Source organism: Melospiza melodia, unplaced genomic scaffold, assembly GCF_035770615.1.
Source record: "Melospiza melodia melodia isolate bMelMel2 unplaced genomic scaffold, bMelMel2.pri scaffold_61, whole genome shotgun sequence".
NCBI lineage: Eukaryota > Metazoa > Chordata > Aves > Passeriformes > Passerellidae > Melospiza > Melospiza melodia.
The window spans coordinates 2,802,146-2,820,794 of NW_026948800.1; positions in this window are offsets into that span (position 1 = coordinate 2,802,146).

The window sequence follows — 18,649 nt, forward strand, 5'->3', positions numbered from 1 at the left end:
GGCCTGCAGTGTCACAATGAACCCTTGGTTCAATGGAGTTCCACAATGTCACCATGGCCTCGAGGTTCTGTGAAGCCCTGCAGTGTCACAATGGTCTCCTTTGGTGGCCCAGTGTCACAATGGACCACTGATGACACGAGGCCCTGCAATGTCACAATGGACCTTTGGTTCCATGCAGCCCTGCAGTGTCACAAAGGACGTTTGGTTTCACAAGGCCCCACAGTATCACAGTGGTGCTCTTGGTTTATGGGGACCCCCAGGGTCACAATGGTCTCACTGGTTCCATGCGGCCCTGCAGTGTCACAATGCTTTGCTTATTCCATGGGGCCTCATAGTGTCACAATGATCTCCATGATTTCATGAGTCCCCTCAGTGTCACAATGGCCCCTTGGTTCCATGAGGCTGTCAAGTGTCTAAGTGAAGTTAAATGCTGCTAAGAGTTGGTTTTTTGCTAAATTTTTAAGTTTAATATAAGTTATAAGCTAAATTAAATATTGTTAACTGTTAGTCCTCTTTTATATTGCTAAGTCATAGGTTATAATTGAAGTTAAATACTGTTTAGCAGCATTTAAATTCACTTAGACCTTGTGACTTAACCTTACCTACATGCCTGACTGACTCAGCTATCCAAGGCACTCAAACCCCTCAGAAAGCAGCATTTCTGCCACATTTCCCCAGCACAGGCACTCCTGTGTGCACACAGACACAAAGAGTCAGTGCAAGGCACCTGTGAGCAATTCCCCTGAGGGAAGGGAATGCTCCCTGTGGATCCTTTGGCATCTCCCCAGGGGGTGAAGGGCAGAGCCTGGAGGAGTGGGGGGATCAGCCCAGGCTCTGTCGTTGTTCGGGATCCCCGAGTGCAGCAAACGGGAGAGTTCCCGGCTGGGAGAGGCCCCACTCAGAGGGAGTCGCTGGCCCAGGAGTGTCATACGACACAAAAGAACACAAGCTCACATCGTTGTTCTCATGGTGAAGAAAAAAGGGAAGTTTATTTTCTGACTCCAACATTTACAGTTTTCCAAAAGTGACAGTGGATTGGAGGGTGACAGTGACACCTCTCCAATGACACTGGACAAACCAACAGTCCATCAACTGTCTCCTCCTCCATAAAGGAATTCAAAACAATGAGATATTTATAGAAAGTGTGTGAGAAAGTTCACTACAAGAATGTGAGAAGGCTTAGACAACAGAAGGCTTAGAAACATCAGAAGGCTTAGAAAATCTTAAAAAACCAGGGCAACATCTCACTGTTTTCCTTTAAAAATGAAAAAAAACGAAATGAACAATATGATAAAGAAAACATGAACACTGTTCAGTGTCCACTTGCAGAGGAATCATCAGAGTGATCACTCTCATCATCTGCATCCGAATCATCACTCAATGATTCCCCGGCTTGATGCCTTCCAGGTTGGTCACGGTTTCCATCTTACTCATCAGCTGGATTCTGTCTCTGCAGTTGCAGGTCAGGGTGAACACACTTCGAACGTACCCAGTGTACCCCAGTATGTGTGGATACACAAGCATGCCCATTCCCCAAAGCGATAAGGTCATAAGGACATTCCCACTGTTTGATGACTAAATTCTGCACTTGTACCTTCACTCGAGGCTGATGTGCCTCCTCCGCAGCCTGCAATGAGAGATGGTGATTCAAAATGACAGGGTTATTTGAGTTCTGCGGCACAGTGAGATGATTGATTGTGCACAAAGCTTTTGCCAACTGACTGTGCGTGGTTTCACCCTGCATTCCCCGTTTTTGTTTTTGAAGAACCCGCTCCAGAGTACCATGAGCGTGTTCTACAATAGCTGGACCAGTCGGAGAATGAGGGATATCAAACTTGTACGAGACACCCCACAACTGCAGGAACTGCCGCACTTTTGCAATGCGTAAGCAGGACCATTGTTGGTTTTCACAGCAGAAGGTATGCCCAGTATGGCAAAGGCCTGCCTCTAGTGGGCCAGGACATCACGGGCCTTCTCCCCAGTGTGAGCCGAAGCCCACATCGCAGAGGAGAACGTGTCCACCGTGACATGCACATACTTGAGCCAGCTAAACTTGGCAATCTGGGTGACATCGGTCTGCCAAAGCTCCAAGGCCCTAAGGCTTCTGGGATTTACCCCAGCCGGCAAAGGCGGAGCAACTGCATGGCAGTCATCACATGACTCAACAATGTCACGAGCCTTAGCTGGCATCAGCTGAAACTGCTTCTGCAAGGTATGTGCGTTTTGGTGGAAAAACCCATGTGATGCCTTGGCCTGCATGAGTGTATCAGGCTGAGGCGCTACCCAGGCTGGGTTAGCCAACTTGTCAGCGCTCGCATTACCTTCCACTATAAAGCCTGGCAAATTGGTGTGACTCCTCACATGCAGAATATAGAATGGATGAACCCGGGCCTGAATGGCACACCACAAGGTCTTCAGTAAATGAAGCAAGGCAGGATTACTGACCTCCTTCAAAACGGAATGACCCAAACTCTGTGCGGTATTGGCCACATAGGCGGAATCTATGACCAGATTGAAAGGTTCCTGGGAAAATCAACCAATTGGGCTGACCCATCCTCATGAGCTTCCAGAACCTGCCACTCTGATTGGTGTCTCCAAGTAACAATGGCATTTCCTGTTCTCCCTGAACCGTCAGTGAAGACAGTGGGTCCTTGCACAGGTTCCTGGCTATTTTTGGGCCTCAAAGAGATTTGTGTGAATTTCACCATATGCAGTAGCCTATGACTGGGCAGATGATAAATGATCTGCCCTGAAAAATTTTCCAGAGCACTCTGCAGGGACACACTGTTTGCAAAGCTCCAGTCAAAATCCTCCCGTTGCACAGGGAGTATGATCTTTGCAGGATCCACATCCATCAATTGCAAACACCGTTGCCGGCATTTGATTATCATGCGAGCAATCAGCTCAAACAATGCAGTTGCCGTCTTCTGCCGCTGATGGGGCAGGAAAACTGATTCCAACACATGCAAGGAATCGGACCATTTGTCACTCCATTGGCCAATGATGCCTGTGGGATGCGAATCTGGAGTGGTGATGAACACAGTGACATAAACGGAGGGATCAATGCGATAAACTTAGCAAGCCGAAACAGCTTGCCGAACCACCTCCAACACCTTAAGCGCCTCAGGGGTCAGTGTGCGAGGTGACTTTAGATCAGAGTCTGTTTTCAACAGATCATACAGAAGAGACAGCTGTGCATCGGTTAGCCCCAAGTACAGACATGACCAAGTGATGACACCTACCAATTTCTGAGCATCATTCAGTGTCTTCACAGAATGCACAAATTGCACCTCCTGGTGACAGATCGTCCCTTCCAGAATTTTGACCCCCAAGTATTTCCAAGGTTGTTGTTGTTGAACCTTTTCTGGAGCCACCTGCAGTCCATGAGCATGCAAAGCATCGAGCAACCGAGGCTGAATCCTCAGCAGCTCATCCTGGGTGGGCATACCCACCAGAATCTTGTCCATATAATGATACAGACGTGCATCAGGAAACTGCTTGTGAACAACAGACAAGGCAGGAGAATTCTGCAGGCCTCGGGCAACGTCCTCCATTGATATCTATGTGCGGGCTCAGCCTCGATAATCGCTGGCACTGAGAAGGCAAACTTTGGTCTGTCATTGGGATGCAAAGGAATCATAAAGAAACAATCCTTCAGATCCACAATGAGGACCGACCAGTCTGGGGGAAGCATGGTAGGCGATGGCATGCCCACCTGCAATGTCCCCATGCTTTCCATCATGGCATTAACCCTTCGGGGGTCTTGCAACAACCTCCACTTCCCAGATTTCTTTTTTGATGCAGAAGACAGGAGTGTTCCAGAGACTGGTAGAAGGCTCCAGATGACCCTGTGTGGGAATCCACAAAATTAGAGTATTTTGGGAAAGCTTCAAGATGCAGGCCTCAGACACAGCAGAACTGTGAGCAGAGCTATGCAGCAGCCATGTGATATGTCAGCAGAAAAATTATTTAAACTGTAGAAAAGCAAGGGCAAATAGAACAATGGTCTGTGTATTAACACTTGTCTAGAATAGCTCTGTAAGCTACAGAAAGTTTATCTAGCAAGATATTAGGAAGATTAAAGCTTAATAATGGAGCTCGGTGCATTGTGTTTTAAGGCTTACAAGCAGGTATTGTATTCCAAATAAGAAAGCATTGTTTTAACCAAAGGTACGTGTGCTAATGGTGACTGGCTAGAACTGCTGTCAATATGCTTTTGCTTTGTGTGATTGGTCAAGGAACTTATAAAGTAAGTTGTACCATTAAGTTCCTGGTCTGCTGCCTGGAATGTGAGCTGCTGGCATCTTCCCATTATCATAACCATGTAATGAGACTGATGCTGAAAATTAAAGCAGCTCGAGGCACGTTCTACAGCAGCCCTGTCTGGTTCGTGGTTTGTACAAAGCCCCCCTGACAGCTTCACTCTGATCCAAGTGCTCCTGCACCAGATTCTGAAGGGCGACCAATTTATCCTGAGGGAGGGGCCACTGCTTCTCCCAGACAGATTTGTCCACCAGACACCGAATAGGAGGCGTAAGACACTCTGCGCCCTTCATCGCAGTGGCCCCCCTCAAAAATCCGTCCTGATGCACAACCCTCAGACAGACTGAACATCCCTCCCCCAGAGGTTGGGAGGAGTTGAAGTGACATGACGCCTAACCCAGGCTGTCTGTCCCTCTGGGTTCGTAACCATCACTGGCTGCTGGCTCACGTAGCATTGCGCTGTCCCTCCCAGGCCCACGACAGACGTCCCCACTGGATCCAGGGGCCATTCTGGGGGCCAGGCTGAAAGGGAGAGAACCATGATGTCAGCACCGCTGTTGAGAAGCCTGCAGAGGTGGATCTCCGACGGCGTCGCACCAGGAACACACAGGGTACACAGCATCTCGGAACGGTCCTTGGTCAGGACAGCAGTCCAGCGAACTTGAGGCAGCCCAGTGGATCCAAAGCCACCAGCTACACGCAACTGGTCAGCTGTCCTGCGAACAGAAGACTTAAAAGGCACAAGTTGAGCAAGTCGTGTCCCTTTCGGGATCGTGACGGGAGGGGGTGGGTGTGGAGACCATGGCACAAATCTGCCCTGTGAAATCTGCATCAATGAGCCCCAGGGGCACAATGATGCTCTGAAGGGTGGCACTAGATCTCCCCATCAGGAGAGCACTCATGCCCCCGCCCAAGTGACCAAAGGCATCCAGGGGTACATTGTGAATTTTACAAGATTCTAAGACAACTATTGCTGTGGTGCAGACATCCACACCTGTTGATCCGCGGGTGCTGGCTGCAAGCAGGCAAAGGAGACCTCCATCGGCTCTAGGGTCTGGAGAGAAGCTTGTGTCTGGGCACGTCCCTGCTGCGCGCTCCGCTTCACGTTTCCCAAGCCTGGTAAAGCCTGTCCATTAACATGAATCGTCTCCTAGCAGACACTGGACATGTGATTCGAACTCACACATTGACCACATAAGAACATGGGAAATTTGAACTTCTGTGCTTTCTTCACCTGCTTCTTGCCAGCCTGTGCGGTCTCCTGCTGTGGCCACCCGCCCTGCGGTGCCGCCCAGATTGGCTGCACAGCGGCAGCCACGGCAGCCAACTTCCAACCGAGGGGATGATGTCTGCACAGGCCTCCACCATATGGGAGACAGTAGGAAAACCAGGCACAGCTGCTATGACCCTCCTACAAGCATCATTCCAATTACACCTCACATGGTTTGCAATCGCAATCCTCTTTGCCACAGGATAGGAACCTGCCTCTCCACAGACGCAGTCAGCCTTGCTGCAAATGCCATAAAAGGCTCATCATCCCCCTGGACAATGGTCGCAAACGGCTGCCTCGGAGCAGCCATTTCCAGGGTCTGAATAACCGCTGCCATGCCCAGTGTGTGGCACTGGTCAAGCACAAGGGGATCGAAGCCAACGTGCCCCTGAGAATTTTCATAAGGCCCTGTGCCCAGCAGCATGTCAGTGACATCCACACGCCTGGGGTCCTGCAGTGCCAGCGCAGCATTCTGCATCACCGCTTGGGCCATCAAACGAGCCCACTTGGTCTCAAAATCATCAAACTGCACTAAGTCAAAAAGCGAATGCACTACATGACAGAGGTCATGAGATGTCAGCACATCGATAACAACCCTCCAGAGAGTTTGCATAATCTCAGCAGACCCCAAACCATGCTGAGCAACCACTGTTGCTCAGTGCTCAGTCCAATCATGGACTTCCCTCTCCAGCTTATACAAAAGCGGTTCATGGGTATTATGAGTAACACCCCTGAGCATAGGAAAAACCTGGGGACCTTCCAACAAAGCCACAGGACCTGCTGTGTCTCAGTCCTTGAGCCTTACAGGGACAAGAGGAGATGATTGACTGGGAGCCAGGTCAACACCACTCGCCCCTGCACCCCTTGCAGCCAGAGAAGCCCCCTCCATGACTCTGCAGATGCCGTGAGGAGGCAGGCTCAGACATCTCATCGGATTTGGTTTTGGCTTCTTGCCAGAAACGCTCAGGGTTCCTCGGATACTCCGTCACCTGGCACGAGGAAAGTGTCCACAAATTCGGTGAGGAAGCGCCATGGCCCCAGGCACCCACCGGTCTCCCGCCGGCCGTGTTGGTATTCACACTAAAGGTAAATACCTCAGCGCCCTGTCGCGCCACAGCCCTGGCAGGGGGCGCCTTGGCGGGCACAGGTACCAGCACGGCCTGCAAACCCAGTGTGGACTGGGACGATGTGACCATGGTCACAAGGGTTTTCAGGATGAGAGAGAGACAAGAATGTTGACTCCATGATCAGAAGGCTTGATTTATTATTTTATTATATATATATATTACATTTTAACTGTACTAAAAAGTAATAGAAAGGAAAAGGTTTCTCAGAAGACTAAGCTAAGAATAGAATCGAAAGGAATGAATTACAAAGATCTGTGTCTCATCAGAGAACAAGAGAAGCTCTGCCGTGAGTGGTCAGTAAATCTGAACATCCACAGGAGACTAATCACGGATCCACCTGTTGCATTGAACAGCAGCAGATAACCATTGTTTACACTTTGTTGCTGAAAGGTCTCAGCTTCAGGAGGAAAAATCCTAATGAAAGGATTTTAATGAAAAGATGCCTGTGACAGGACGAGACCGGCGCGGGGCCCTGTCCCCGACATGGAGGAGGGGAGGGGTGCCAAGAGAGGTGCAGCCTGTGGAGCCGCATCACTGCAGAGCGGCACAAGGGAGCGTGGCACAGCCAAATCCACCCGTGGGAACCATCGCTATACCCCGTGTTGGACCCGTCCCCCAGCACACCGTCCCAGGGTGGGGAGAGAGCTCCACATTGCACAGAAACTCAAACTTCCCCTCGTCCATGTCCGAGACAGAAGGGCTCCACTGGGAACTCCGAGGGGTACAAGAACCAGATCCCCGCCAAAGATCCTCACACTTTTTCCACTGCCCCAGCAGTGATCCCACGTCTACGGTGCAATCATCAAAGAGGGCCTCCATGAGGTGTACGCCCACAGGAGACCAGTCCTCCTTGGAGAACGGCTTTGCAGAGTCCGAAAAGCGCCCTCACTCTCGGACCCACAGAAGCAATTGCTCAAAATCATTCCAGGAAATAGAAACCTGTTTCCACTCCAGGGCCCCCCCTCCAGAGATCGTAAATGCGGGAATCCTCCTTGAAACCCACAGCGGTTGCCATTACCCCAAGAACAGCAGGCAAAGCACCAAAGAGGGGTGACAATAAAACCTCACTGGCAATCCGGACTCTGTCTCAGCCTAGGCTGCAATACACTTTGGCACTCCCCTGATGTCACTAGAGGACAGGAAAGAACAGAAGCAGACATGGCTGTTCTCAAGGTGAAGAAAAAATGTGAAGTTTATATTCTAACTCCAAAATTTATAGTTTTCCAAAAATGACAGCGGATTGGAGGGTGACAGTGACACCTCTCCAATGACACTGATCAAACCAACAGCCCTTCAACTCTCTCCTCCTCCATAAAAGAATGCGAAACAATGAGTTACTTATAGAAAGTGTGTGAGAAAGTTCACTACAAGAATGTCAACATCAGAAGGCTTAGACAAAGCCTTAAAAAACCAGGATGACACAAATTGGGCTAAACTTGACCTCTGCTGACTGCTTCTCTGGTGACTGCCCCTGCACCACTGGGGCTCACTTGTTTCCTTCCTATGGAGACCATTGTGACACTGCGGAGCATTGTGGAACCAATGGGCCATGGTGACACTTAGGGACTTGTGGAACAAAGAGGAATATTGTGACCCCGCAGTGTACCATGGATCCCAGGGGCCACTGTGACACTCTGGGGCCTCGTGGAACCAAGAACATCTTTCTGTTCTCTTCGAACCAAGAACATGTGGCCCAGTTGGGCCTCACAGTCCCAAGGGGCCAGTGTGAAGCAGCAGGACTTGGTGGAACCAAGAGGCTATTGCTGCCTTTCAGGGCCTTGTGGAGCCAAAGGTCCATTGTGATCCTGCAGGGCACTGTGGATCCATGGAGAGCATTGTGGCATTGCAAGGCCCCATGGAATCAGGGAGACAATTGTGACCCTGCAGGGCCTCATGGAAGGAAGGGGCCATTGTGACACTGTGGGAAGTTGTGCAACCAAGGGAATCATTGTTGCACTACTGGGCCCCAATGGAACCAAGGTGCCATTGGACACAGCAGGACTTCATGGAACCAATAGACCATTATGGCACTGTGGGGCCTTGTGGAACAATGGAGGCCATTAGGATCCTTAAGGACTTGTGTAATCAAGTGACCATTATGACACCTGAGGGCCTCATGGAAGCAAGAAGCAATTGTGACACTGCAGGGCCCTGTGGAACCAAGGGAACATGAAATAGGTGTGGCTGCCTTGGCTTCCCAGGGGTCACCTGACAGGTCTGCCTGACCTTGGAATGCTGAAGGCCATTCCCATCTGCCCCTGAAACATTGGGGATCTGGGCTTTTCTTTTTATGAAAAAGAACTGTCCTTTTTTTCAAGGCATCCATGGCCAAAATTCCAATTCCACCTCCAAATATCTGTGTATTCAAGGATTGCTGCCAGACTAAAGTTGCCAGGACAGAAAAGTCTGGCTGGTCATTGACTCCTGAGTGGCAGCACTCATCTATTTTCCAAACACTGGAAAGGGCTCTGTGCTTTTCTTTGTATGGAAAAAAAAAAATCCCTCTTTTCCAGGCACAAATATTCTAAATTAGGACTCCACATTCGTAATTTCAAATATCCAAGGGTTGCTCCAAGCAAACCTGCCAGGACAGACAGGTCAGGCTTGCCTTGGCTGCTGATGGCTGCCGTTCATCAGGTCCTGAAACACTGGGGCTCTGTGGTTTCCTTCCTATGGAGACCAATGTGACATTTGAGAGCCTTGTGAAATGAAGGAGCCATTGTGACACTGCAGAGCCTTGTGGAACCAAGGACAGCACTGTGGCTCTGTTTGGCCGCATGGTCCCAAGGGGCCAGTGCAAAGCAGCGGTGTGGGAGTTAGCCCAGCTGTAACTCAGAGTCAGACAGATTTTACCCTGGAAGAACTGGGTGTGAGTTTCAAGTTCTAGGAATCATTCAATTTACTTAGGGTAAACTTGAGACTTTTCCAATAAGCCTTTAGTGTTGTTATGCTAAGTTGTCCAAGTTCTACTCCTGTATTGGTTTATTGCTTACTTGTTTCTTCTATATGGTTATTGTTCTAGTTTTCTAGCCCCAAGTGTCTATGTTGTGACGTCCTCTTTGTCTCAGGTTTTAGGATATTGCCCCTCGTACCGTGCTCGACTTCTCCATGTTTATTGTTTTTCACCCTGTAATTAAAGTTCTTTTTGGAAAACTCCATCGAACCCACTCCTTTTCATTTTTGCCACCCTCGACCTGCTGAAGTCAGCGACGCAGACAGGTTTGTCGCAGCAACCCTCATTGTGACATTTGGCAGCTGAACAGGCACCATGACATTCAGGGCTCCCTGTGTCACTCACGTCAGCTGGGGTTAGCTGATGGATAGGTCAGTGCTCCCCGGGATTTTGGACTGTGCAGGCCTGGCAGATTCATTGTTGCTTCGAGGGACCTCGGCCCGGGATCGGCAGGGGCAAAAACGGTTTCACCTGTATAGGATTTCAGGTGGGTTTGGGGAAATGCAAGACATTTATTGCCCATTTTGCCACTGTGTTTTTACAATATGCACCCAAGTCCCATTATTGATTTGGTGTGCTCTGGTGGCTGTTGCCCGTAAGGTGGAGAAGGAGAAAAATGGGCAGCCAGATGTCCAAAGTAGAAAGGTGCATATATGGATGCTTTAAGTTAATTCTAACAGATAGTGACAAAATATTTTCAAAGAACAAATTAAAATCAATCATGAGGTGGATCATTAAAAATTTCCCAGATGCCTCTGGTAATGAAATCCATACCACTGAATTTTAGGACTCAGTGGGACTTTAACTGTACAACCTTTCGATCAAAAGGGAGCCCACTGCAGCCCACATGCTCCCCATCTTCCATACCATCCTTGAGACCCTTCAGCAGCAAGCAATGTCTCAAAAACTCAATCCGTTGGTCACTCCTAACTCAGGACCTCCCCTCAAACATGCCTTTCTCAGACCTTCCACAATGGTCCAAGATGGCAATGGCCACGTGGTCTTGGAATATCATGCCCTGGAGACTCAAGATGGAAGGGACCTGAAAGTGGCTTGGGAGCCGGATCATCCTCCCTCCATCTTGGCTCCTCCACTTCCTGCTACCATAACCTTCTCTTCCGCCCTGAACAAACCTCCAGACTCCATCCCCACAACTGTCGGTCATGTCCCTACTGTCAATCATTCCACTTTCACCCTGGGCAATGCCTCCAGAACTCTACCCCGGAAGTCTGCCATCGTAAATCTAGGCCCTTCCTCCCCAAAACATGACAAAATAGCAGTGCCCTTTGCCTCACCCTCCAGCAATAACATAACCCCATGGTCACAGATACTAAGCCCAACTGTCACACTATTTCTAATCCAAATGTTTCTCCTCCAAGTTGTTCTTCCTCCCCGGAAGACAGTTTGGATTCCCCAGAGCCACCTTTCCCCTCAACCACAGAAGGTCCCTAGGAAAGGATTCGGAAGGAAGCAGTTAAGGAAGGACACTGGCAAATAGTCTCGAAACCCCTCATTGCCCCCGTATGTTATGAAAGAAGGGGGCAGAATCCCAGGTATCAGCCATTGGTTTACAGGGAAATTAAAGACCTGTGTAGGGCAGCTAAAGACCATAGGAAGTACTTACCTTGTTTTAATGGCCTAATGAGGGCCATGTTTACAGCGCATCATAACACCCTATGATTTAAAATGTATTAGGACCATGTTGTTGTCTCCTGCAGAATACAACCTGGGGAAGGGGGATGGAAGTGATTACTAAATCAATAATAGCAGACTATGCTAATAATGAGGCAAGGGCAGAATTGACAATCAACCATCTAGCTGGAGAAGGACAGCAAAGCCAGCCAGATGATCAAGCAGCAGGTGTCCCCAGAGAAGTATTGGATGATATCAAAGAGATGGCTTTGCAAGCTTTAATCCAGGTCTCCCATCGTAGTACCCCCAATTTGGACTACCTTGGGTGGCTACAGCTAAAGCTTTAGGACAATCAGACCATCTTGGGTGCCAGTTAAGTAAGCAAACCAATGCTACTCCCTCACACTGAGTGGCCTGCTCTCAAAAATAGAGACCATCAGACATGCTACCTTGCAGAACAGCGGTAGAATTTTTATTCTGGGCACATGGGCATGGCTGTGTAGACTCTGAGGGCATGTGTTGCATGAACCTCTCCATCCACAGCGAGTCAATCCACAGGAGCATTCAAGTACTGAATGAAGAGTTCAAGAAGCTTCAAGTGGAAAACAAAGACTGGGTCAATGAACTCTTCCAATCCAAGGGACTAAAGGGTTGGATGATGTCTATCTAAAACAGGACATTTAATTTTCTTAGTAGTTGCTGTATTGTTAATTGTCTCATGTTTGTTTGGATGCTTTCAGAAAGCCCTACAAAATTCTTTCAGTTTTGTCTTTGTTGTAAAACAGAAAAAGGGAAGATACCCAACACAGGCTCCTCATGGACTCCTAGGAGGAGAGAATTGGAGGTCAGGATGGCACAAAAACCTCTCAGACTCAGTGTGGGCAAGGAAATCCCTAAAATTACCTAAAAGTATTCTTAAATCCATAAAGTACATTAAAAACCTTAAGTATCTAAAGCCATTAATGAGCCCCACTGAGTGTCTGTACAAAGCTCTCCTGGGACGTTAACAGCAGAGAATTGGGGCCATGATTTCAAAAACCTCTGACAGAGTCAGTATCAAAAGGGAAACACCAAGTACCTTAAATTAACTGAAGTACGCTGAAGTACTAATGAGCCCCAATGGATGTTGTTACTGACAAAGCCTCTCCAGGGACTAATTAAAGCAGATAATTGGAGGCCATGATTGCACAAACCTCTCAGAGACTCCAAGGCAAAAGCCAAACCCAAAGTCCTTTCAAAAACCTGCAGTCCCTACAGGGAGCATTAAGGATTCCCCAGGGCCATTGCTGAGCAAGGCTCCCCAGGGACTCCTTCCAGCAGATCCTTGAGGCCACTGGGATTTGGGCTGGGAGGGATGCTGAGGGAGGAACAAGGGGCTGACGGTGCCCAGCCTGGCTGAGGCTGTGCCAGGTGGCCCCAGGGCCTCAGGACAAGGTGTCTCCTCACAGCCCTTGGTGGCACAGACACTGCTGTGCCCCAGGGCACCAAGACTTGCCTTCTCTTTGTCCCCACCTGTCAACACTGCCTCCAGTTCTCTGCTCTGCCTGGGGCCTGGGGACACTTTCTCAGTTGTGCCCCTCAGTGGGACGCATTAAAAGTCCAAGAAACTTTGGAGTTGGATTCGGCCTTGGAGTTCTGGAGAAGTTTCTTCAGCTCCCTCTCAGGGACTGATGTTCAGGGCCTCAGCACAAAGCCCCACAGGCTCATTAAAGTCCTTGTGCTGTGGCTGTGCTGCTGAGTTGGGCTGGGCTCCTGGCACAGAGTCAGCTCCTGGTAACCAAGAAGAGCTTCAAAAGCACATTTCTCTTGATGAGCAGCTCTTCTGCCAGCCCAGCAGGGCTGGGGCTCTGCCTGCAACCACCCCAGACACAGTACAGAGGCACAGAGAGCTTCAATCAGTCAGGGCTGGGAAGGTGTTAAGAAGTGCCTGGGGCAGAATCACTGCCAGCCCTTGGCACAGGAACCTCTGGCTGCAGGACAATGCAGCTGCAGCTCCTGGAGCCATCTCCTAAAGCTGGAACAATCTAATGCCTGAAGACCCTGTGAGTACATTCTATGATTGTCTCTTGTGCAGACCAGCCAGGGGTGCCCAGGTCCTGCAGCCCAGGGTGCTGTGCTGGGGCAGGGACTCTGCTGCCTGCCAGGGACAGCTCTCAGCCAGCCCTGGCAGCTGCTCCCAGCACTGGGGGACAAGATCTCGGTGGGAGGAGACAGCTGGATAGGCTTGGAAGTTTTCTCCTTGTGTGGGGTGGATGCTGCATTGTTCAGGACTTCTCCCAGCACGGCATTAAACTGCCGAAAATTTCCAAATGGAATATACAGGGAGCACAGCAAGGCAGGGGCTGCATAAAAGAGAAAATCCTGCTTTTTATTCTACTACTCTGGGTTACCTGGATGGGAAGTTGCACACAGATATTAATCTCTCAGTTCACATTTAGGAAAAAAAAAAGTTATCTCAGATGTGAATAAACCAGACACTGACAAAAATCAGCACAGCCCCCCTTACAGGCGGCATCTTTGTCACTTTTCCAGTCTCCTCAGGGTTGCTCTGACTTTGCCATCAGAGCCTGCAGAGCCTGCAGAGCTGCACCTGGGCAGTGCCAGAGCTGGGAGGGGTCTGCAGGGAAGAGCTGAGCCCCCAGGGCTGGGCCGGGCTCTGGCAGCACTGGCAGGGCCCAGCCCTGGGCACAGGGAAGCAGCTGCTGGCAGGGACAGCTCCAGGCAGCAGAGCCCTGGGCAGGCAGTGGGGGGGAAGTGCCCCGAGGCTGTGCTGGGATATTTCAAGTCCTCTCCAAACCCAACTATTCCATGAATACTTTTCTTACAGATCCCGATGTCAAGGCACAGCAAATGTCCAACAGCAGCTCCATCAGGCACATCCTCCTGCTGGCCTTTGCAGACACACGGCAGCTGCAGCTCCTGCACTTCTGCCTCTTGCTGGGCATCTCCCTGGCTGCCCTCCTGGGCAACGGCTTCATCATCAGCGCTGTAGCCTGTGGCCACCATCTGCACATGCCCATGTTCTTCTTCCTGCTCAACCTGGCCCTCAGCGACCTGGGCTCCATCTGCACCACTGTCCCCAAAGCCATGCACAATTCCCTCTGGGACACCAGGAACATCTCCTACACTGGATGTGCTACACAGTTCTTTTTCTTTATGTTCTTCATTGGAGCAGAGTTTTATCTGCTGACCATGATGTGCTACGACCGCTACGTGTCCATCTGCAAACCCCTGCACTACAGGACCGTCCTGGGCAGCAGAGCTTGTGCCCACATGGCAGCAGCTGCCTGGGCCAGTGGCTTCCTCAATGCTCTGCTGCACACGGCCAATACATTTTCCCTGAACTTGTGCCATGGCAATGCCCTGAGCCAGTTTTTCTGTGAAATCCCACAGATCCTGAAGCTCTCCTGCTCCAAATCCTACCAGAGGGAGGTTGGGTTCATTGCACTTAGTGCCTGTTTGCTATTTGGTTGTTTTGTGTTCATTGTTTTCTCCTATGTGCAGATCTTCAGGGCTGTGCTGAGGATCCCCTCCGAGCTGGGACGGCACAAAGCCTTTTCCACCTGCCTCCCTCACCTGGCTGTGGTCTGTCTGTTTGTCGCCATCAGCCCAATTTACCACCTGAAGCCCCCCTCCATGTCCTCCCCATCCCTGGATCTGGCCCTGTCAGTTCTGTACTCAGTGGTGCCTCCAGTACTGAACCCCTTCATCTACAGCCTGAGGAACCAGGACCTCAAGGCTTCTGTGAGGAGACTGATGACTGGATGCTTTCAGAAACATTAAACTGCTGGGTAATTTCTGCAAATCACTTGTAATAAAAGTCATCTTCGATAGTTCTTGATGGTTTCATTTGGAGGGTTGATTTTCGTTGTTTTACTTTTTTTCATATTCTCCACAAATAAATGTCAATGTTTGTGCCATTTCTCATTTTGTTCCTCTCCACCTTCTTTATGGACACAGACTGTGTCAATGAGGGGCGGCGCTCTCAGTGGCTTTAAAGGAACTAAAGGATCTCCCAGCAAAGTTTTCTGCAGAGATGCCCTTTTGTTGCCTTCTCTGGAGCTGCAGCAGCAATGTCTGTGTGCAGAGCTGGGGCAGATCAGTGCTGGCCCAGCAGCTGTGCCCAGCAGCTGCAGCAGCACTTGGTGTTGCCAGTGCTGCTGCCGTGGCCCTGCCCCACTGCCCTGGTGGCCCTGGTGTTGCTGTAGGGCCTGAGTGCTCTCGGGGCCGGGCACAGCCCTGGGGGTGGCAGTGCCGGGGCTGCAGCAGGGACAGGCCATGGGCACTGCTGGGGCAGCGCTGATGCCTCAGCCCAGGCACTGGGGGCTCCAGGCTCCTTGCCCAGGCTCTCTCAAGAACACACCCAGGCCAATGCTCAGCACAGAAAAGCCCTGTGAGCAGCCCTAGGCTGGCCGTGGGCAGGGTGGGGGCAAACAGCATGGCTGGGGCTCTGCAAGGGCCCTGGGGGAGATGGGAAGGAGCAGCAGAGCAGGGGTTGACCCATCTCCAGTGTGCTGGACAGCCCAGGACAGCATCCCAGAGCGTCCTCATGGAGCTGCCAACAACATCGCCCCTCTGCAGCCCTGGCCTCTCCCCCGGCTCACACAGGTGCCCCATCCTTGCAGGCACAGACACGGCAGCACTGGCTCAGCAGCCCCTGTTTGCATTGCACAGAGCAGGGGGATCACCCCCATGCTGTTGCTGTGGGGACATGAACCTGAGGGAGCACAAATGCCATCAGCCCCATGGGGCCTGCAAGGGCTGAGGGACACCAGGGAAACCACTCAGCTTTGTCCTGGCCTCTGCAGTCAGCCAGAAAGTTTGTTCCCATCAGCTGGGAGTTTCCTGTCCCACTGCCGACACTGTTGTTTAGAGCCAGGGCTGCCTGACAGCCACCCCCAAACAGCCCTGAGCATTTCCTTGGCTTCACCTTTGCTTTCTTTCTTCTTTCCTGATACAGATTTCTTCCTATTGCCCATCGCTTTTCCTTCCCCTGCAAACAGCCCATCCCTGTTTTCCCTTTCCTCTCTGGCCCCACTCCCCATTGCAGTTCCTTACTTGGCCCCATGGGAACGTCCCTTGAGCAGCAGGATCATCCTACAAGTGCTGCAGGAATTGTCTGCAGGCTCCTGCAGTGCCGCCTGCTGCTCCCTTGCCAGAGGCACCCCAGGCCAGGGGGGCACATCTGGGCTGCTGTGTCTGGCTCTGGGGCTCCCTGTTCTGGGCAGTGAGGAGGAGCTGCAGAGGCTCCGCTGGACTGACAGGATGGGCTTTGGGGCTGGCAGGAGATGCTGAGGGACCTGGGCTGCTGGAGCTTCTGAAGAGGAGGCCCAGGGCTCATCCTGCAACTGCTGCAAGGGTGGCTTCAGAGAATCACAGAGTCAGCAAGTTTGGAAAAGACCTTGGAGATCATCAAGTCCAACCTGTGCCCTGACACTGCTTTGTCTCCCTGAGATTCTTCTTCTCCAAGATAAACAACCCCAGCTCCCGCAGTTCCTCCTCAAAGCTCTTGTGTTCCAGACCCCTCACCAGCCTTGTTGTCCTTCTCTGGACACGCTCCAGCCCCTGCATGGCCTTCCTAATTTGGGGGCCCAGAACTGGGCACAGCCCTCGAGGTGTGGCCTCACCAGTGCCGAGTGCAGGGGAAGAATCCCAGCCCTGCTCCTGCTGGCCACACCATTCCTGATCCAGGTCAGGAGCCATTGGCCTTCTTGCCCACCTGGGCACACTGCTGGCTCATGTCCAGCCTGCTGTCCATCAGTCCCTGCAGGTCCCTTTCTGCCTGGGTGCTGCCAGCCCCTCTGTCCTCCGCCTGTAGCACTGCAGTGATTGTTGTGGCCAAAGTGCAGGACCCGGCACTTGGGCTTGTTCAACCTCAACTTGTTGGATTTGGGCCCTGGATCCAGCCTGTCCAGGGCCCTGTGCAGAGCCCTCCTACCCTCCAGCAGATCCCCACTCACACCCACTTTGGTGTCATCTGCAAATTTGCTGATGCTGGACTCAGTCCCCTCATGCAGATCATCAGTGCAGACATTGGAATCCACGCTGGCTGGCTCTGATCCCTCGGCCATCCTATGGGTGCCCTGTGATGGCACTCAAGGTCATCTGTTCCATATCCTTGCCAGGCACCCAGCTCAGGCTGACAGGTCTGGTGTTCCCCAGATCCTCCTTCCAGCCCTTCTTGGGGATGGGCTCACACTGGCACCTCCAGTCCGCTGACACCTCCCCGCTGAGCCAGCACTGATGGTAAATGATGGAGAGCAGCTTGGGGAGCTCATCCACAGCTCTCTCATCCCCCTGGGATGGATCCCATCTGCTCCCAGAGACACCTGTGAGCAACTGAGTGGCTCAGCTGGACCCCAGCTGCTTCCTCCTGGATTACAGGGGGGGCTGTTCTGCTCCCTGTGCCCATCCACCAGCGCAGGACAACACTTCTCCTAAGTGCAACCTGTCTTGTTCTTGAAAAATGAGGCAAAGAAGGGGATAAGTACCTCAGCCTTTCCCTCATATTTGGTAACCACATCTCCCCTAATAATGGATGGAGATTGTCCTTGTACCTCCTTTTGCCATTAATCTATTTATAGAAACATTTTTATTATCCTTCCCAGAAGTGGCCTGGTTAAGCCTTAAGCTTTCACCTCTCTGATTTTCTTTCTGCATGACCTAACAACATCCCTAAACATTTCCTGAGTTACTTGCCTCTCTGTCCAAAGGTGATGCACCTTCTGTTTTGCCCCAAGTTCCTGCTAAAGGTCCATCACGTACAGAACGTCACCTGTTGACTAAAGAACACCTCAGAGCAGGAAAATACAAGAGTCTATAAATTAAAAGAGGGAAAGCAAGCTAGGAAAGTAAAAGAAGAAGAAGAGGCTGGGAAGGCTGACAAAAACTGGGACCTCCTTGATCACTTACCTTCCTCCTACCCTTGCAGTACCTCAAATCCTTCGTCCAATTCCTCTTGCTGTGGAACCAATTCCTCCTCCTCTCCCAGCTGTCATTCCTTTACCACCTCCTAACCCAGTTATACCTCCACCACCTTCCCTTCTACCCTCTCCTGACTCTCTTTAACCTTCACTACTGTCCCCTTACCTCAACCATCTCATGCACTCCTTATTCACCAGCAAGTTCCTGCTCTGCCTCCCCCAGCACAAATGAGAAGCCAAAAAACATCTCAGAATCTCATACCCAAGAGTGAAGTTAACCAGTCAGCCTCCACAGCTGATGTTGTAACACCCGGTCCAAAGTGGGTAAAGTGGAAAAATTGTTCCCCCTCAGAGAAGTTCCCATGTGCAGGGTGGCCAGTGAGATTGGATTTGTAAATGGTCCCTTGACTGCATCCAAATTTAGAAATTTTAAGAAAGAATTGCAAAATTTAGTGGAAGACCCAGGAGGAATAGCAAATCA